Raw genomic sequence first — 20,215 nt, forward strand, 5'->3', positions numbered from 1 at the left:
TCTAGCGTATAAGAAATTTCTTTGCACAAAGTGTTGAGTCAAATGCCATTTGTTTTTCACAGCTTCAGGGGGTGCACCGTTCCTAGAAATACTGCAATACCAGGTCGATGCGTGGAGTGGACGGAGCAAGCCCCTATTCCATCTCCCTGCTCCAAAAATCAATTTAATATATGGTCCCCGGGTAGGGGACGTATCAGATATTAAACTGATAAGAACAGATACTACACTTGATCTTAGCCAAAAGGCCGAGAAGCGATACCCACATATCGCACGACAGAAACGACTCATTCTGCTTACTGCAACTCTAACTCATGGTTACAATGAAGAACACAGTCGCCTTCTAACAAATGGTAGAGGACAGGTCGATGTTTTACTGACGTTTTACCTCCGAAACATCACAATATAACTATGGTCGGCATGTTTCAGTTTTTAAACGGCGCCACATATATGACGACACTTTAGTTTCTGAAACGCCGGTCAGCGCATGCCGGTTAATGAGATTCAAAATCACGTGGTCGCCTGCAGTCCAATCAGCGGTCGTTGAGACGGAGCGTCTTCAATTCATTTTTATAACTTTCTTGGCGTTATAATTGTTTTCATAATATGATAATTACATACTGTTAAATTTTTAATGTTTCTCCTCCCGGTAACTGTATTCCTGGGCTTTCCCTAATTGCACAAGCCAACGGTTCTACATATAACATGTACAGTAAGACTGAGAGGGGGCGACCTTGGCACAGACCTCTCATTTGTCTTTCATCCCAGCTTTTTTGGGGGTGACTGGGTGGGGGGATATTGCTCACAGCAAATTCCTAAAAACTCCTATTGATCATTGTTGCTCCCATAGATACGTTTCAGTTTACCAGTCATGAGGCTCCAAATTATACCAGGAGTGGGGTTTGAACCCACGAGAGCATGCGCTCATTGGAGCTTAAGTCCAACGCCTTAACCACTCGGCCATCCTGATGCATATATATTGTGCATGCGTGTTCCTTTAGGAAACAGGAAGATTGCTAGGAGAAAGAAACGGATTAATCTTGTTTGTTAGGATCATAGCCATAAATGGAGGACTCTTATAAAGTCCATGGATTTTCATTCACACATATTACATGAGGTATCTACTCTTTACACACTAAGGATCCACACTACCAGGGCTACGGCACACAGCTGTTTTATAAATCATCAAAACCAATACTATCCTAAGATTTATTATATACAAAAATGATCTGTTCCCAAATGTTTTCATGTAATCCTGAAAACAGAAAAACAATCTTCTGCACTATTAACCATCCACAAATGGAAACAACAGACAATACAGGTGATTTTAGCTAAAAAGCCAAGAAAAAATTGTGTGGGGTTTTTTTTTTTTTCAAACGATGTAATTTACAGCCACAGAGGACAGAAAGCTGCAGTATGTAGAGAAAGAGAAGAGTTAAACCTATAATCAACATGAGTCCTTGTAGATGGCAGCCTCCGGTTTTTAAAGACTTCTATTGGTCTCTAGTGGACAACAGAGGTAACTGCAGGATTGGAGCCAGAATAGTGTAACTGCAGTTGAAAACGACATATTTTTTTGATTTCCCATAGAAAGTGTGTGTCCAGCCATGTGTCAGTCCAAGTGGCAGGATTTAGTAATTGTGGTAATAGTTAAATGTAAGTCATTCACAAATATTAAGTCGCAAGATTTCAGTCTGACTAACCTTGGAAGATTACACGAAGACAATGTCCAGATATGCAGACGCACGCATATATCTAGCGTATAAGAAATTTCTTTGCACAAAGTGTTGAGTCAAATGCCATTTGTTTTTCACAGCTTCAGGGGGTGCACCGTTCCTAGAAATACTGCAATACCAGGTCGATGCGTGGAGTGGACGGAGCAAGCCCCTATTCCATCTCCCTGCTCCAAAAATCAATTTAATATATGGTCCCCGGGTAGGGGACGTATCAGATATTAAACTGATAAGAACAGATACTACACTTGATCTTAGCCAAAAGGCCGAGAAGCGATACCCACATATCGCACGACAGAAACGACTCATTCTGCTTACTGCAACTCTAACTCATGGTTACAATGAAGAACACAGTCGCCTTCTAACAAATGGTAGAGGACAGGTCGATGTTTTACTGACGTTTTACCTCCGAAACATCACAATATAACTATGGTCGGCATGTTTCAGTTTTTAAACGGCGCCACATATATGACGACACTTTAGTTTCTGAAACGCCGGTCAGCGCATGCCGGTTAATGAGATTCAAAATCACGTGGTCGCCTGCAGTCCAATCAGCGGTCGTTGAGACGGAGCGTCTTCAATTCATTTTTATAACTTTCTTGGCGTTATAATTGTTTTCATAATATGATAATTACATACTGTTAAATTTTTAATGTTTCTCCTCCCGGTAACTGTATTCCTGGGCTTTCCCTAATTGCACAAGCCAACGGTTCTACATATAACATGTACAGTAAGACTGAGAGGGGGCGACCTTGGCACAGACCTCTCATTTGTCTTTCATCCCAGCTTTTTTGGGGGTGACTGGGTGGGGGGATATTGCTCACAGCAAATTCCTAAAAACTCCTATTGATCATTGTTGCTCCCATAGATACGTTTCAGTTTACCAGTCATGAGGTTCCAAATTATACCAGGAGTGGGGTTTGAACCCACGAGAGCATGCGCTCATTGGAGCTTAAGTCCAACGCCTTAACCACTCGGCCATCCTGATGCATATATATTGTGCATGCGTGTTCCTTTAGGAAACAGGAAGATTGCTAGGAGAAAGAAACGGATTAATCTTGTTTGTTAGGATCATAGCCATAAATGGAGGACTCTTATAAAGTCCATGGATTTTCATTCACACATATTACATGAGGTATCTACTCTTTACACACTAAGGATCCACACTACCAGGGCTACGGCACACAGCTGTTTTATAAATCATCAAAACCAATACTATCCTAAGATTTATTATATACAAAAATGATCTGTTCCCAAATGTTTTCATGTAATCCTGAAAACAGAAAAACAATCTTCTGCACTATTAACCATCCACAAATGGAAACAACAGACAATACAGGTGATTTTAGCTAAAAAGCCAAGAAAAAATTGTGTGGGGTTTTTTTTTTTTTCAAACGATGTAATTTACAGCCACAGAGGACAGAAAGCTGCAGTATGTAGAGAAAGAGAAGAGTTAAACCTATAATCAACATGAGTCCTTGTAGATGGCAGCCTCCGGTTTTTAAAGACTTCTATTGGTCTCTAGTGGACAACAGAGGTAACTGCAGGATTGGAGCCAGAATAGTGTAACTGCAGTTGAAAACGACATATTTTTTTGATTTCCCATAGAAAGTGTGTGTCCAGCCATGTGTCAGTCCAAGTGGCAGGATTTAGTAATTGTGGTAATAGTTAAATGTAAGTCATTCACAAATATTAAGTCGCAAGATTTCAGTCTGACTAACCTTGGAAGATTACACGAAGACAATGTCCAGATATGCAGACGCACGCATATATCTAGCGTATAAGAAATTTCTTTGCACAAACTGTTGAGTCAAATGCCATTTGTTTTTCACAGCTTCAGGGGGTGCACCGTTCCTAGAAATACTGCAATACCAGGTCGATGCGTGGAGTGGACGGAGCAAGCCCCTATTCCATCTCCCTGCTCCAAAAATCAATTTAATATATGGTCCCCGGGTAGGGGACGTATCAGATATTAAACTGATAAGAACAGATACTACACTTGATCTTAGCCAAAAGGCCGAGAAGCGATACCCACATATCGCACGACAGAAACGACTCATTCTGCTTACTGCAACTCTAACTCATGGTTACAATGAAGAACACAGTCGCCTTCTAACAAATGGTAGAGGACAGGTCGATGTTTTACTGACGTTTTACCTCCGAAACATCACAATATAACTATGGTCGGCATGTTTCAGTTTTTAAACGGCGCCACATATATGACGACACTTTAGTTTCTGAAACGCCGGTCAGCGCATGCCGGTTAATGAGATTCAAAATCACGTGGTCGCCTGCAGTCCAATCAGCGGTCGTTGAGACGGAGCGTCTTCAATTCATTTTTATAACTTTCTTGGCGTTATAATTGTTTTCATAATATGATAATTACATACTGTTAAATTTTTAATGTTTCTCCTCCCGGTAACTGTATTCCTGTTATGTCTGGGCTTTCCCTAATTGCACAAGCCAACGGTTCTACATATAACATGTACAGTAAGACTGAGAGGGGGCGACCTTGGCACAGACCTCTCATTTGTCTTTCATCCCAGCTTTTTTGGGGGTGACTGGGTGGGGGGATATTGATCACAGCAAATTCCTAAAAACTCCTATTGATCATTGTTGCTCCCATAGATACATTTCAGTTTACCAGTCATGAGGCTCCAAATTATACCAGGAGTGGGGTTTGAACCCACGAGAGCATGCGCTCATTGGAGCTTAAGTCCAACGCCTTAACCACTCGGCCATCCTGATGCATATATATTGTGCATGCGTGTTCCTTTAGGAAACAGGAAGATTGCTAGGAGAAAGAAACGGATTAATCTTGTTTGTTAGGATCATAGCCATAAATGGAGGACTCTTATAAAGTCCATGGATTTTCATTCACACATATTACATGAGGTATCTACTCTTTACACACTAAGGATCCACACTACCAGGGCTACGGCACACAGCTGTTTTATAAATCATCAAAACCAATACTATCCTAAGATTTATTATATACAAAAATGATCTGTTCCCAAATGTTTTCATGTAATCCTGAAAACAGAAAAACAATCTTCTGCACTATTAACCATCCACAAATGGAAACAACAGACAATACAGGTGATTTTAGCTAAAAAGCCAAGAAAAAATTGTGTGGGTTTTTTTTTTTTCAAACGATGTAATTTACAGCCACAGAGGACAGAAAGCTGCAGTATGTAGAGAAAGAGAAGAGTTAAACCTATAATCAACATGAGTCCTTGTAGATGGCAGCCTCCGGTTTTTAAAGACTTCTATTGGTCTCTAGTGGACAACAGAGGTAACTGCAGGATTGGAGCCAGAATAGTGTAACTGCAGTTCAAAACGACATATTTTTTTGATTTCCCATAGAAAGTGTGTGTCCAGCCACGTGTCAGTCCAAGTGGCAGGATTTAGTAATTCTGGTAATAGTTAAATGTAAGTCATTCACAAATATTAAGTCGCAACATTTCAGTCTGACTAACCTTGGAAGATTACACGAAGACAATGTCCAGATATGCAGACGCACACATATATCTAGCGTATAAGAAAATTCTTTGCACAAACTGTTGAGTCAAATGACATTTGTTTTTCACAGCTTCAGGGGGTGCACCGTTCCTAGAAATACTGCAATACCAGGTCGATGCGTGGAGTGGACGGAGCAAGCCCCTATTCCATCTCCCTGCTCCAAAAATCAATTTAATATATGGTCCCCGGGTAGGGGACGTATCAGATATTAAACTGATAAGAACAGATTTTTTTTTTTTTTAGCTAAAAAGCCAAGAAAAGATTGTGTGGTTTATTTTTTTTCAAACGATGTAATTTACAGCCACAGAGGACAGAAAGCTGCAGTATGTAGAGAAAGAGAAGAGTTAAACCTATAATCAACATGAGTCCTTGTAGATGGCAGCCTCCGGTTTTTAAAGACTTCTATTGGTCTCTAGTGGACAACAGAGGTAACTGCAGGATTGGAGCCAGAATAGTGTAACTGCAGTTGAAAACGACATATTTTTTTGATTTCCCATAGAAAGTGTGTGTCCAGCCACGTGTCAGTCCAAGTGGCAGGATTTAGTAATTGTGGTAATAGTTAAATGTAAGTCATTCACAAATATTAAGTCGCAAGATTTCAGTCTGACTAACCTTGGAAGATTACACGAAGACAATGTCCAGATATGCAGACGCACGCATATATCTAGCGTATAAGAAATTTCTTTGCACAAAGTGTTGAGTCAAATGCCATTTGTTTTTCACAGCTTCAGGGGGTGCACCGTTCCTAGAAATACTGCAATACCAGGTCGATGCGTGGAGTGGACGGAGCAAGCCCCTATTCCATCTCCCTGCTCCAAAAATCAATTTAATATATGGTCCCCGGGTAGGGGACGTATCAGATATTAAACTGATAAGAACAGATACTACACTTGATCTTAGCCAAAAGGCCGAGAAGCGATACCCACATATCGCACGACAGAAACGACTCATTCTGCTTACTGCAACTCTAACTCATGGTTACAATGAAGAACACAGTCGCCTTCTAACAAATGGTAGAGGACAGGTCGATGTTTTACTGACGTTTTACCTCCGAAACATCACAATATAACTATGGTCGGCATGTTTCAGTTTTTAAACGGCGCCACATATATGACGACACTTTAGTTTCTGAAACGCCGGTCAGCGCATGCCGGTTAATGAGATTCAAAATCACGTGGTCGCCTGCAGTCCAATCAGCGGTCGTTGAGACGGAGCGTCTTCAATTCATTTTTATAACTTTCTTGGCGTTATAATTGTTTTCATAATATGATAATTACATACTGTTAAATTTTTAATGTTTCTCCTCCCGGTAACTGTATTCCTGTTATGTCTGGGCTTTCCCTAATTGCACAAGCCAACGGTTCTACATATAACATGTACAGTAAGACTGAGAGGGGGCGACCTTGGCACAGACCTCTCATTTGTCTTTCATCCCAGCTTTTTTGGGGGTGACTGGGTGGGGGGATATTGATCACAGCAAATTCCTAAAAACTCCTATTGATCATTGTTGCTCCCATAGATACATTTCAGTTTACCAGTCATGAGGCTCCAAATTATACCAGGAGTGGGGTTTGAACCCACGAGAGCATGCGCTCATTGGAGCTTAAGTCCAACGCCTTAACCACTCGGCCATCCTGATGCATATATATTGTGCATGCGTGTTCCTTTAGGAAACAGGAAGATTGCTAGGAGAAAGAAACGGATTAATCTTGTTTGTTAGGATCATAGCCATAAATGGAGGACTCTTATAAAGTCCATGGATTTTCATTCACACATATTACATGAGGTATCTACTCTTTACACACTAAGGATCCACACTACCAGGGCTACGGCACACAGCTGTTTTATAAATCATCAAAACCAATACTATCCTAAGATTTATTATATACAAAAATGATCTGTTCCCAAATGTTTTCATGTAATCCTGAAAACAGAAAAACAATCTTCTGCACTATTAACCATCCACAAATGGAAACAACAGACAATACAGGTGATTTTAGCTAAAAAGCCAAGAAAAAATTGTGTGGGTTTTTTTTTTTTTCAAACGATGTAATTTACAGCCACAGAGGACAGAAAGCTGCAGTATGTAGAGAAAGAGAAGAGTTAAACCTATAATCAACATGAGTCCTTGTAGATGGCAGCCTCCGGTTTTTAAAGACTTCTATTGGTCTCTAGTGGACAACAGAGGTAACTGCAGGATTGGAGCCAGAATAGTGTAACTGCAGTTCAAAACGACATATTTTTTTGATTTCCCATAGAAAGTGTGTGTCCAGCCACGTGTCAGTCCAAGTGGCAGGATTTAGTAATTCTGGTAATAGTTAAATGTAAGTCATTCACAAATATTAAGTCGCAAGATTTCAGTCTGACTAACCTTGGAAGATTACACGAAGACAATGTCCAGATATGCAGACGCACACATATATCTAGCGTATAAGAAAATTCTTTGCACAAACTGTTGAGTCAAATGACATTTGTTTTTCACAGCTTCAGGGGGTGCACCGTTCCTAGAAATACTGCAATACCAGGTCGATGCGTGGAGTGGACGGAGCAAGCCCCTATTCCATCTCCCTGCTCCAAAAATCAATTTAATATATGGTCCCCGGGTAGGGGACGTATCAGATATTAAACTGATAAGAACAGATTTTTTTTTTTTTTTAGCTAAAAAGCCAAGAAAAGATTGTGTGGTTTATTTTTTTTCAAACGATGTAATTTACAGCCACAGAGGACAGAAAGCTGCAGTATGTAGAGAAAGAGAAGAGTTAAACCTATAATCAACATGAGTCCTTGTAGATGGCAGCCTCCGGTTTTTAAAGACTTCTATTGGTCTCTAGTGGACAACAGAGGTAACTGCAGGATTGGAGCCAGAATAGTGTAACTGCAGTTGAAAACGACATATTTTTTTGATTTCCCATAGAAAGTGTGTGTCCAGCCACGTGTCAGTCCAAGTGGCAGGATTTAGTAATTGTGGTAATAGTTAAATGTAAGTCATTCACAAATATTAAGTCGCAAGATTTCAGTCTGACTAAGCTTGGAAGATTACACGAAGACAATGTCCAGATATGCAGACGCACGCATATATCTAGCGTATAAGAAATTTCTTTGCACAAAGTGTTGAGTCAAATGCCATTTGTTTTTCACAGCTTCAGGGGGTGCACCGTTCCTAGAAATACTGCAATACCAGGTCGATGCGTGGAGTGGACGGAGCAAGCCCCTATTCCATCTCCCTGCTCCAAAAATCAATTTAATATATGGTCCCCGGGTAGGGGACGTATCAGATATTAAACTGATAAGAACAGATTTTTTTTTTTTTTTTTTACTTCTTTTATTTTCTTTCCACAACAATTCAAAAAACTTTTTCCATTTCCATTACAAAGACATATTTACATTTCTTTTCTTTCCCACATTCATTCATCGCAAACCAATCATTTTCATGTAACATATTCATATAACTTATTGCTTTTCATTGCTCCTTTTCCCTTTCTCCCTTCCTTACTCTCTACCTACCACCACTTTTTAGGTGCCTTCGCAGTAAAGAAGGAAGGGAAATCTTTCCATCTATCCTTGATCGTGTCTATTCCCCATTTTTGTAGTTCATGCCAATATGTCTTTTCAAATTCCCTCTCTACAGCTTTAGTCGTACCTATTTCCCCCTCTTTATATCCTCCCGTTATACAACTCTGTCTTGCCTTCCACAATTTCATTTTTACAATTGTTAACAACATACAACGTATTTTGTATCTCTCTTTTTCTATGCTGTTAGCCCTGAAAAGGGTAATCTCTTCATAAGTCACCGTGCCCAAACCTTTATACTTCCCCTTTACCCTTTCCCATACCTTTTTTGCGTATTCGCATCCCCAAAGTACGTGTTCTATTGTTTCCTCTTCTACGCAGTTGTCCCTCGGACACTTTTTCTGTTTTCCCAAGTTATGTGCATACATGATGATCCTCACGGGTAACCTTTTGTGTAAATGCATCCAATTAAAATCCTTCAAAACATTTTTAAAGGTCTTATCCTGTGCACATTTCCACACTTCTGGACTCACCGGTACCTGGTTATAATTAGCTTTCCATACCATTTTCTTATATAAAAGTTTATGGTTTAGTACGGTATCCACCTCTTTACATTCAGCATGTTTCTTTCCCCATCCCAGCATCCTCTGAAAATATTTTGGTCTAGTTTCCGCCTTTGGTCCCTTATTTTCCCACCCTATCAAAAAACGGTATGGAATCGCTAACCAAAACCATAACAATATTTGACATTTATGGACATAGTTCTGTTTCAATAGCTTGCATACATTTGTATAAAACATTGTATCTAACTTCAAAGGGACATTTGGTACCCCTTTCCCACCATCTTCAATTTCTTGATACATTTGCGTTCTTTTAACATACTCATAACCCCCCCAAATAAATTTAAATATCGCTCTGGTTATTTGCGCTCTGTAGATCTGAGGCATCGAAAACACATAGGCCAGATGTAATAACTTCGGCACCACCTCACTCTTTATAATCAGAACCTTCCCCGTAATTGTTAATTTCCTTGCTTTCCAAAGGCCCAGCTTCTTTTCTACCGCACTTAACCTTTTTTTCCAATTGCTAAGCTCATCTCCTTCCTTATTTCCAAAGGTGATTCCTAAAATATTCATTGGGCCTTGGCACAAAGTAAAATCACAGATATTATCTCTTCTACCCTCCCATGTCCCCAAATATTTATACATCGACTTCTCTTTATTTATCTTTGATCCAGTCGCTTTTTCATAAATATCTAAAATTTCTATCGCACCCTTTAAACTATCATCATCTGCCAGATATAATACTGTATCGTCCGCATACTGCGATATCTTTAAAACTTCCCCCCGCGGCATCGGAATCCCTTTTACTCTCTGGCTTTCCCTTATTGCGCAAGCCAAAGGTTCAACATACAGTACATAAAGAACAACAGATAATGGACATCCTTGCCTCAAACCCTTTGTTTGATACACTTTTTCTGTAAGGAATCCATTTACTTTTATTTTCAGACTTATGCCGTTGTATAAATTTTTTACCCATTTTTTAAATTTCTCTCCCAAGCCCATATACTGCATTACCCTCCACAAAAAATCATAATCTACCCTATCAAAGGCCTTTTGTTGATCTAGGCTCACACATAGTGCTGGCAAATTTCTATCTCTAACGTATGTGAGTATGTCTCTGTGTAGTTGCACGTTCCAAGACATTTGCCTCCCCCTGACCCCACACGTCTGATCCTTCTCCACTATTTGCATCATTACTCCCGCGAGTCTATTTGCCAATATCCTACTCAGGATCTTATAATCCACACATAGCATAGTTAACGGTCTATAATTATCAAGTTGTTGTGGGTTACCTTTCTTGAATAGAATAGAAACCACACCCGTCTTCATACTCTCTGTCATCTCCTTTCCCTCCATGATTTCCTTAAAAACTCCCAACAAATGTATCCCCACCATTCCCCAAAAAGTTTCGTAAAATTCCTTTGTTAATCCATCTATCCCTGGCACTTTGTTTGCCTTCATTCCTTTTAATACTTTATATGCCTCCCCTATTGTAACTTCCCCTTCTAAACTGTCGCTTTCTTCTCCCGTTAATCTCTTTTTTATTTTCTTTAAGAAAAAATCCCCTTTTTCTCCCTCTAATTTTTCTTTTCTAAACAAGACCTCATAATACTCCTTCGCCGTTTTAAGCATATTTTCCTTCCCTTCTATCATTTTCCCATCCTTCTCTAATTTTATTATAACTCCCTTTTTTTCCTTACTTTTCATCTTTTTAAAGAAAAAGGCCGAACATTTCTCGTTCTCCTCATACTCCTCCTGCTTTATCTTATATGTTTCAGCCCTTGCCTTCCTTTCAAGTAGTTCTTCCTGCTTCAATCTTAAACTTTCCATTTTCTCGTCCATGTTTTTGTTGTTTCCTTTTTCATTTTGTAGTGTATAAGTATATTCTATTTCTTTTTGCAATATACGAAATTCCTCTTTCCTTACGCTGGACCTTTCCGTACAATAATCCACCGTGAACTTTTTTATTTTGTTTTTTACATCCTCCCACCAATCCAGTTTATTTATATATAAGCTTTCCATCTCCTCCCATAAAGGGAAGAGCTCTGCAAACCTTTCCTTATATTCTTTTTCCATAAGTACTTCGTTATTCAGTTTCCAGTATCCTTTTCCATAATCTATTCCTTCTATCTCCAGATCCACCACTATCATTTGATGATCTGTGAACAAAGCCGGTATTATTTTCCCTTGTTTTATTTTACACTTTTTCTCTATCAAGATGTAATCTAATCTACTTTCCATCCCTCTTGTGTTCTTCCATGTGTACCCCACTCTTTTCCCTTGTAGTGTGGCCATTACATCTATTAAACCGTATTTTTTTATAAAGGTCTTAAAAGGGAGCGAAGTTTTTATTTTCTCCAGTGAACAGTTGAAATCCCCTCCCACAAAAATATTTTTCCTTGTCATAAAACAAGTGTCCCTAGAGGCCCCAGTCCGCGAGATCTTCAACGCACACCTCCGGCAGAGCTTCAACAGCATCCCGAGGGAGACTGGGGACATTGAGTCCGAATGGACCATGTTCAGCGTCTCCATTGCCGAAGCTGCTGCATTGAGCTGCGGCCGCAAGGTGGTTGGTGCCTGCCGTGGTGGTAATCCCCGAACCAAATGGTGGACACCAGAGGTGAAGGGAGCCACCAGGCTGAAGAAGGAGGCCTATCGGGCTTGGTTAGCCTGTGGGACTCCGGAGGCAGCCGACAGGTATCGACAGGCCAAGCGGAATGCGGCTCGGGCAGTGGCTGAAGCAAAAACTCGGGTGTGGGAGGAGTTCGGAGAGGCCATGGAAAAAGACTTTCGGACTGCCTCGAAGAGATTCTGGCAAACCGTCAGGCGTCTCAGGAGGGGAAAGCGGTGCTCTACCTGCACTGTGTATAGTGCTGGCGGAGCGCTGTTGACGTCGACTGAGAAAATTGTCGGGCGGTGGAAGGAATACTTCGAGGACCTCCTTAATCCCACTGACACGTCTTCCGGGGAGGAAGCAGAGTCTGGGGATGAGGGGTGTGACCCACCGATTTCCGGGGGCGAGGTCACTGAGGCAGTTAAACAACTCCTTGGTGGCAGAGCCCCTGGTGTCGATGAGGTCCGCCCCGAGTTCCTGAAGGCTCTGGACGTTGTAGGGCTGTCTTGGTTGACACGTCTCTGCAATGTTGCGTGGAGATCAGGGGCAGTACCTGTGGACTGGCAGACCGGGGTGGTGGTCCCCATCTTCAAGAAGGGGGACCGGAGGGTGTGTTCCAACTACAGGGGGATCACACTCCTCAGCCTCCCCGGGAAAGTCTATGCCAGGGTGCTGGAGAGGAGGGTTCGTCCGCTAGTCGAACCTCGGATACAGGAGGAACAATGCGGTTTTCGTCCTGGTCGCGGAACACTGGACCAGCTCTTTGTCCTCTCGAGGATACTTGAGGGTGCATGGGAGTTTGCCCAACCAGTCTACATGTGTTTTGTGGACCTGGAGAAGGCATTCGACCGTGTCCCTCGGGGCGTCCTGTGGGAGGTGTTGCGCGAGTATGGGGTGTCTGGCCCATTGCTACGGGCCATTCAATCCCTATACAACCGTTGCAAGAGCTTGGTTCGCATTGCCGGCAATAAGTCGGACTCGTTCCCGGTGGGTGATGGGCTCCGCCAGGGCTGCCCTTTGTCTCCGGTTCTGTTCATAATTTTTATGGACAGGATTTCTAGGCGCAGCCAAGTGGCGGAGGGCTTTCGCTTTGGTGGCCTCAGAATCTCATCTCTGATTTTTGCGGATGATGTGGTTCTGTTGGCTTCATCGGGTGAGGGCCTCCAGCTCGCACTGGAGCGGTTCGCAGCCGAGTGTAACGCAGCGGGAATGAGGATCAGCACCTCCAAATCTGAGGCCATGGTTCTCAGCCGGAAAAGGGTGGAGTGCCCACTCCGGGTCGGGGATGAGTTCCTGCCCCAAGTGGAGGAGTTCAAGTATCTCGGGGTCTTGTTCGCGAGTGATGGGAGAAGGGAGCTGGAGATCGACAGACGGATTGGGGCTGCGGCTGCAGTAATGCGGACGCTGCACCGGTCCGTCGTGGTGAAGAGGGAGCTGAGTGTAAAAGCGAAGCTCTCAATTTACCGGTCGATCTACGTCCCTACCCTCACCTATGGCCACGAGCTGTGGGTAGTGACCGAAAGAACGAGATCGCGGATACAAGCGGCGGAAATGAGCTTCCTCCGAAGGGTGGCTGGCCTCTCCCTTAGAGATAGGGTGAGAAGTTCGGCCATCCGGGAGGGGCTTAGAGTAGAGCAGCTGCTGCTCCACATCGAAAGGAGCCAGCTGAGGTGGTTCGGGCATCTGGCAAGGATGCCCCCTGGGCGCCTCCTGGGCGAGGTGTTCCAGGCATGTCCCACCGGGAGGAGGCCCCGGGGCAGACCCAGGACACGCTGGAGAGATTATATCTCTCGGCTGGCCTGGGAACGCCTTGGTATTCCCCCGGACAAGCTGGAGGAGGTGGCTGGGGAGAGGGAGGTCTGGACCTCTTTGCTTAGGCTGCTACCCCCGCGACCCGACCTCGGATAAGCGGATGAAGATGGATGGATGGATGGATAAAACAAGTGTCCATTTTTGAAAGAAGTTCTCTTCTTAATTTGGGATCCACATATGCATACACATTTATTATACGGTTTTGTGTCCCACTTTTTTCCACATCTACAACCATAACCCTTCCCTGTATTAAAGTATAACTATCCTTTATTCGTATACTTTTATTCCCACATAACACTCCTACCCCAGTCCCATGTACTCCCCCTATACTCCAGACCGATTCACCTCCTCTCCATTCCTTCGTAAAGAGGTCAACATCCCCCTCATCTTTTAAATGTACTTCCTGCAACAAGCAGACATCAAAATTATAATACAACAAAAATTCATAAACCATTTTTCTTTTCCGAGCATTCCTAAGTCCCCTTACATTTAATGTTATTATTCGAAAGTTTCCCATGTCTTAAAACATAAATCAAAAAAAAAAGGGTCTCAAAAACAAAAACCAAAACAAATCAAAAACATAGGAGTTTTATTTCAGTATCCCCGTTTTTAACTCTTCATATTAACCTGCGCCAATAAGTTCTTAATAAAGGAATCTTCCGATTTTTCTTCGCTTTCAGCCTCTTCCCCCGTATCCCCATCACTAGTGAAGTCACTTAAGGGGGTATGCATGCATTCAGTCTGTGTACCCCTCAAAACATGTCCCTCCGTATTTTCCACCTGCTCGATCCGTTCCTCCCTATCCTCTTTATTTTTCGTTTTTGTCTCTTCTGGAGAAGCACCTGAGCTCACCTTTCTCCGCCTCTTTGCTGATTTTCTCCGCGGCTTCGCTACTACTGCCCACACCTGTCCGTCCTCTGCTTGTTTCTCTCTCTCGGCGTCCGATTCACGTAATGTTCCTTCCTCCTTATTCCTCTGCTCTACTCCGCCTTCCTTGCTCCCAGCTCTCTCCTCGTTAAGGTGATCTTCGGCAGCCGTTGACGCCTCCTGTGTTCTTTTTCCGATATCAGCTTCTGCATCCGATTTTCTGTAATGTTCATTTCCTGCCGCTTCAGAATATGACCTTGGCCTAGTACAGTCTCTTGCCATATGGGTCTCTGAATCGCACAAATGACATTTTCTAGGTTCCTTACAGTCTTTAGTTATGTGGCCTATCTTCCCGCAACTCCTGCACCTCATTTGTTCACACCTGTCCGCATTATGTCCGGTACTGCCACATTTTCTGCACGCTTGGGGCTGCCCAGCATACACTAGGAAACCCCTATCTGCTCCTATGGAGAATACCGCGGGTGGATGGCAATATCCGTCCTCGGTAGACGTATCCACATTTAATTTGACTCGGAATTGTCTTTTTCCGGTCCATAGTCCTAAGCCATCCTTTATTTTGCGCACTCCTGGTAGTACTGTGACGTACCTTCCTAAGAAGTACTTAATTGTCTCTTCCGAAACCCAAGGGTTATACATATGGATCGTTAAAATCCTATAATCATTTCTGTACAAAGGAGTTACCGTATATTTCTTTAGTTCTTCGTTTTCTTCTCCGTGAAATCTCCTTCTCACCTCCTCCGCACATTCTCCCGTGCAAAAGGTTACATCATAATGTTTACTTGCCGTACTCTGCTGGAGGCAGTAGATTTCCTCAGGCTTTATCTTTAAAGCCTCGTAAAGGATCCTTCGTCCGAAGTTAATTCTGTCATGAATCTCGTCCTCTTTCTCCATCAACTCGAATCTCAAAGTATTTCTTGTACCTTGCATCCATGTATTTCTCTCATGAAAATTGGCCGACGCCGCCGCCATCCTGCATTGCTTCTCGCCTTGTAACTGATAAGAACAGATTTTTCTTACTTCTTTTATTTTCTTTCCACAACAATTCAAAAAACTTTTTCCATTTCCATTACAAAGACATATTTACATTTCATTTCTTTCCCACATTCATTCATCGCAAACCAATCATTTTCATGTAACATATTCATATAACTTATTGCTTTTCATTGCTCCTTTTCCCTTTCTCCCTTCCTTACTCTCTACCTACCACCACTTTTTAGGTGCCTTCGCAGTAAAGAAGGAAGGGAAATCTTTCCATCTATCCTTGATCGTGTCTATTCCCCATTTTTGTAGTTCATGCCAGTATGTCTTTTCAAATTCCCTCTCTACAGCTTTAGTCGTACCTATTTCCCCCTCTTTATATCCTCCCGTTATACAACTCTGTCTTGCCTTCCACAATTTCATTTTTACAATTGTTAACAACATACATCGTATTTTGTATCTCTCTTTTTCTATGCTGTTAGCCCTGAAAAGGGTAATCTCTTCATAAGTCACCGTGCCCAAACCTTTATACTTCCCCTTTACCCTTTCCCATACCTTTTTTGCGTATTCGCATCCCCAAAGTACGTGTTCTATTGTTTCCTCTTCTACGCAGTTGTCCCTCGGACACTTTTTCTGTTTTCCCAAGTTATGTGCATACATGATGATCCTCACGGGTAACCTTTTGTGTAAATGCATCCAATTAAAATCCTTCAAAACATTTTTAAAGGTCTTATCCTGTGCACATTTCCACACTTCTGGGCTCACCGGTACCTGGTTATAATTAGCTTTCCATACCATTTTCTTATATAAAAGTTTATGGTTTAGTACGGTATCCACCTCTTTACATTCAGCATGTTTCTTTCCCCATCCCAGCATCCTCTGAAAATATTTTGGTCTAGTTTCCGCCTTTGGTCCCTTATTTTCCCACCCTATCAAAAAACGGTATGGAATCGCTAACCAAAACCATAACAATATTTGACATTTATGGACATAGTTCTGTTTCAATAGCTTGCATACATTTGTATAAAACATTGTATCTAACTTCAAAGGGACATTTGGTACCCCTTTCCCACCATCTTCAATTTCTTGATACATTTGCGTTCTTTTAACATACTCATAACCCCCCCAAATAAATTTAAATATCGCTCTGGTTATTTGCGCTCTGTAGATCTGAGGCATCGGAAACACATAGGCCAGATGTAATAACTTCGGCACCACCTCACTCTTTATAATCAGAACCTTCCCCGTAATTGTTAATTTCCTTGCTTTCCAAAGGCCCAGCTTCTTTTCTACCGCACTTAACCTTTTTTTCCAATTGCTAAGCTCATCTCCTTCCTTATTTCCAAAGGTGATTCCTAAAATATTCATTGGGCCTTGGCACAAAGTAAAATCACAGATATTATCTCTTCTACCCTCCCATGTCCCCAAATATTTATACATCGACTTCTCTTTATTTATCTTTGATCCAGTCGCTTTTTCATAAATATCTAAAATTTCTATCGCACCCTTTAAACTATCATCATCTGCCAGATATAATACTGTATCGTCCGCATACTGCGATATCTTTAAAACTTCCCCCCGCGGCATCGGAATCCCTTTTACTCTCTGGCTTTCCCTTATTGCGCAAGCCAAAGGTTCAACATACAGTACATAAAGAACAACAGATAATGGACATCCTTGCCTCAAACCCTTTGTTTGATACACTTTTTCTGTAAGGAATCCATTTACTTTTATTTTCAGACTTATGCCGTTGTATAAATTTTTTACCCATTTTTTAAATTTCTCTCCCAAGCCCATATACTGCATTACCCTCCACAAAAAATCATAATCTACCCTATCAAAGGCCTTTTGTTGATCTAGGCTCACACATAGTGCTGGCAAATTTCTATCTCTAACGTATGTGAGTATGTCTCTGTGTAGTTGCACGTTCCAAGACATTTGCCTCCCCCTGACCCCACACGTCTGATCCTTCTCCACTATTTGCATCATTACTCCCGCGAGTCTATTTGCCAATATCCTACTCAGGATCTTATAATCCACACATAGCATAGTTAACGGTCTATAATTATCAAGTTGTTGTGGGTTACCTTTCTTGAATAGAATAGAAACCACACCCATCTTCATACTCTCTGTCATCTCCTTTCCCTCCATGATTTCCTTAAAAACTCCCAACAAATGTTTCCCCACCATTCCCCAAAAAGTTTCGTAAAATTCCTTTGTTAATCCATCTATCCCTGGCACTTTGTTTGCCTTCATTCCTTTTAATACTTTATATGCCTCCCCTATTGTAACTTCCCCTTCTAAACTGTCGCTTTCTTCTCCCGTTAATCTCTTTTTTATTTTCTTTAAGAAAAAATCCCCTTTTTCTCCCTCTAATTTTTCTTTTCTAAACAAGGCCTCATAATACTCCTTCGCCGTTTTAAGCATATTTTCCTTCCCTTCTATCATTTTCCCATCCTTCTCTAATTTTATTATAACTCCCTTTTTTTCCTTACTTTTCATCTTTTTAAAGAAAAAGGCCGAACATTTCTCGTTCTCCTCATACTCCTCGTGCTTTATCTTATATGTTTCAGCCCTTGCCTTCCTTTCAAGTAGTTCTTCCTGCTTCAATCTTAAACTTTCCATTTTCTCGTCCATGTTTTTGTTGTTTCCTTTTTCATTTTGTAGTGTATAAGTATATTCTATTTCTTTTTGCAATATACGAAATTCCTCTTTCCTTACGCTGGACCTTTCCGTACAATAATCCACCGTGAACTTTTTTATTTTGTTTTTTACATCCTCCCACCAATCCAGTTTATTTATATATAAGCTTTCCATCTCCTCCCATAAAGGGAAGAGCTCTGCAAACCTTTCCTTATATTCTTTTTCCATAAGTACTTCGTTATTCAGTTTCCAGTATCCTTTTCCATAATCTATTCCTTCTATCTCCAAATCCACCACTATCATTTGATGATCTGTGAACAAAGCCGGTATTATTTTCCCTTGTTTTATTTTACACTTTTTCTCTATCAAGATGTAATCTAATCTACTTTCCATCCCTCTTGTGTTCTTCCATGTGTACCCCACTCTTTTCCCTTGTAGTGTGGCCATTACATCTATTAAACCGTATTTTTTTATAAAGGTCTTAAAAGGGAGCGAAGTTTTTATTTTCTCCAGTGAACAGTTGAAATCCCCTCCCACAAAAATATTTTTCCTTGTCATAAAACAAGTGTCCATTTTTGAAAGAAGTTCTCTTCTTAATTTGGGATCCACATATGCATACACATTTATTATACGGTTTTGTGTCCCACTTTTTTCCACATCTACAACCATAACCCTTCCCTGTATTAAAGTATAACTATCCTTTATTCGTATACTTTTATTCCCACATAACACTCCTACCCCAGTCCCATGTACTCCCCCTATACTCCAGACCGATTCACCTCCTCTCCATTCCTTCGTAAAGAGGTCAACATCCCCCTCATCTTTTAAATGTACTTCCTGCAACAAGCAGACATCAAAATTATAATACAACAAAAATTCATAAACCATTTTTCTTTTCCGAGCATTCCTAAGTCCCCTTACATTTAATGTTATTATTCGAAAGTTTCCCATGTCTTAAAACATAAATCAAAAAAAAAAAAAGGGTCTCAAAAACAAAAACCAAAACAAATCAAAAACATAGGAGTTTTATTTCAGTATCCCCGTTTTTAACTCTTCATATTAACCTGCGCCAATAAGTTCTTAATAAAGGAATCTTCCGATTTTTCTTCGCTTCGCAATACCAGGTCGATGCGTGGAGTGGACGGAGCAAGCCCCTATTCCATCTCCCTGCTCCAAAAATCAATTTAATATATGGTCCCCGGGTAGGGGACGTATCAGATATTAAACTGATAAGAACAGATTTTTTCTTTTGGAAAAATTTTTATTGATACTCAGACATATAACAACATCATCATCATCTCATTTATTTTCATAAGCCCACCCCATTTAAAAGGATTACTTCTTTATTATCTCCCATCCCCTTTTAAAATACAACAGGAAAACAAATATTTAAATGTTTTTTCCTTTTTTTTTTTTTTTTTTTTTTCTCCATAGAGAATTTAAATTATTTAAAAAAAACCATCCCATCCCTTCACAAGCTTCCGGTGCTCAGAGGGGACTCTCCCCAACTTGCTCCTTCCACACCGACCTCTCCCGGAGAGCCAGGCTGTTGCTGCTTAGACCTTTCTATGTGCGAACCCGGCTCCTCCATCCGAATGGGCACAGAGGCGATTCTTCTTTGCGGCTGCTCTCTCAACTTAGTATTTCTGGCACAGATCTCTTTTACTGTTGCTGTTGCCATTCGGAGAGCAGCCACGGGGGGGATCTGCGTGTGCTTGCTCACCAACAAGTTTCTGGAGGTCCAAATGGCGTCTTTTATAGCAGCAAGGGCGAGCCACTGCTTTTCAAAGCCTTTTCTTTGCGTTTTCACTCCTTGGCTCACCCCATAGAGGATTAGGTTTGCTGTCAGGACCTCCCTTGCTGGTAAGTACGGGAAATTTAAGGAGCCGGCCATGTCCCACAGGTCTATAGCAGCACTGCACTCCCAGAGTAGGTGCCTCACCGTCTCAGGCGCG

At 41.5% G+C, this 20,215-nt stretch overlaps 10 non-coding genes and 2 pseudogenes across 10 annotated transcripts; all 12 read right to left on the bottom strand.

The window, feature by feature from the left end:
• Window positions 1-66: 66 nt before the first annotated feature.
• Window positions 67-257, bottom strand: LOC145420826 (U2 spliceosomal RNA). Its single transcript, XR_013902112.1, has one exon. It is a non-coding gene; the product is annotated as a U2 spliceosomal RNA (small nuclear RNA).
• Window positions 258-884: 627 nt separating this feature from the next.
• Window positions 885-967, bottom strand: trnal-uaa (transfer RNA leucine (anticodon UAA)). The gene has a single exon. It is a non-coding gene; the product is annotated as a tRNA-Leu (tRNA).
• An 850-nt stretch (window positions 968-1,817) lies between these two features.
• LOC113007176 (U2 spliceosomal RNA) lies at window positions 1,818-2,008 on the bottom strand. Its single transcript, XR_003269867.2, has one exon. It is a non-coding gene; the product is annotated as a U2 spliceosomal RNA (small nuclear RNA).
• Window positions 2,009-2,635: 627 nt separating this feature from the next.
• trnal-uaa (transfer RNA leucine (anticodon UAA)) lies at window positions 2,636-2,718 on the bottom strand. The gene has a single exon. It is a non-coding gene; the product is annotated as a tRNA-Leu (tRNA).
• An 850-nt stretch (window positions 2,719-3,568) lies between these two features.
• Window positions 3,569-3,759, bottom strand: LOC145420827 (U2 spliceosomal RNA). Its single transcript, XR_013902113.1, has one exon. It is a non-coding gene; the product is annotated as a U2 spliceosomal RNA (small nuclear RNA).
• A 636-nt stretch (window positions 3,760-4,395) lies between these two features.
• Window positions 4,396-4,478, bottom strand: trnal-uaa (transfer RNA leucine (anticodon UAA)). Its single transcript has one exon. It is a non-coding gene; the product is annotated as a tRNA-Leu (tRNA).
• An 848-nt stretch (window positions 4,479-5,326) lies between these two features.
• Window positions 5,327-5,515, bottom strand: LOC145420737 (U2 spliceosomal RNA). The gene has a single exon (XR_013902058.1). It is a non-coding gene; the product is annotated as a U2 spliceosomal RNA (small nuclear RNA).
• A 466-nt stretch (window positions 5,516-5,981) lies between these two features.
• On the bottom strand, window positions 5,982-6,172 carry LOC145420828 (U2 spliceosomal RNA). Its single transcript, XR_013902114.1, has one exon. It is a non-coding gene; the product is annotated as a U2 spliceosomal RNA (small nuclear RNA).
• A 636-nt stretch (window positions 6,173-6,808) lies between these two features.
• trnal-uaa (transfer RNA leucine (anticodon UAA)) lies at window positions 6,809-6,891 on the bottom strand. The gene has a single exon. It is a non-coding gene; the product is annotated as a tRNA-Leu (tRNA).
• An 849-nt stretch (window positions 6,892-7,740) lies between these two features.
• LOC145420748 (U2 spliceosomal RNA) lies at window positions 7,741-7,930 on the bottom strand. Its single transcript, XR_013902069.1, has one exon. It is a non-coding gene; the product is annotated as a U2 spliceosomal RNA (small nuclear RNA).
• Window positions 7,931-8,396: 466 nt separating this feature from the next.
• On the bottom strand, window positions 8,397-8,607 carry LOC145420765 (U2 spliceosomal RNA; annotated as a pseudogene).
• A 10,735-nt stretch (window positions 8,608-19,342) lies between these two features.
• LOC145420789 (U2 spliceosomal RNA) lies at window positions 19,343-19,522 on the bottom strand (annotated as a pseudogene).
• Window positions 19,523-20,215: the final 693 nt, after the last annotated feature.

The sequence above is a fragment of the Astatotilapia calliptera genome, chromosome 15, assembly GCF_964374335.1.
Source record: "Astatotilapia calliptera chromosome 15, fAstCal68.1, whole genome shotgun sequence".
NCBI lineage: Eukaryota > Metazoa > Chordata > Actinopteri > Cichliformes > Cichlidae > Astatotilapia > Astatotilapia calliptera.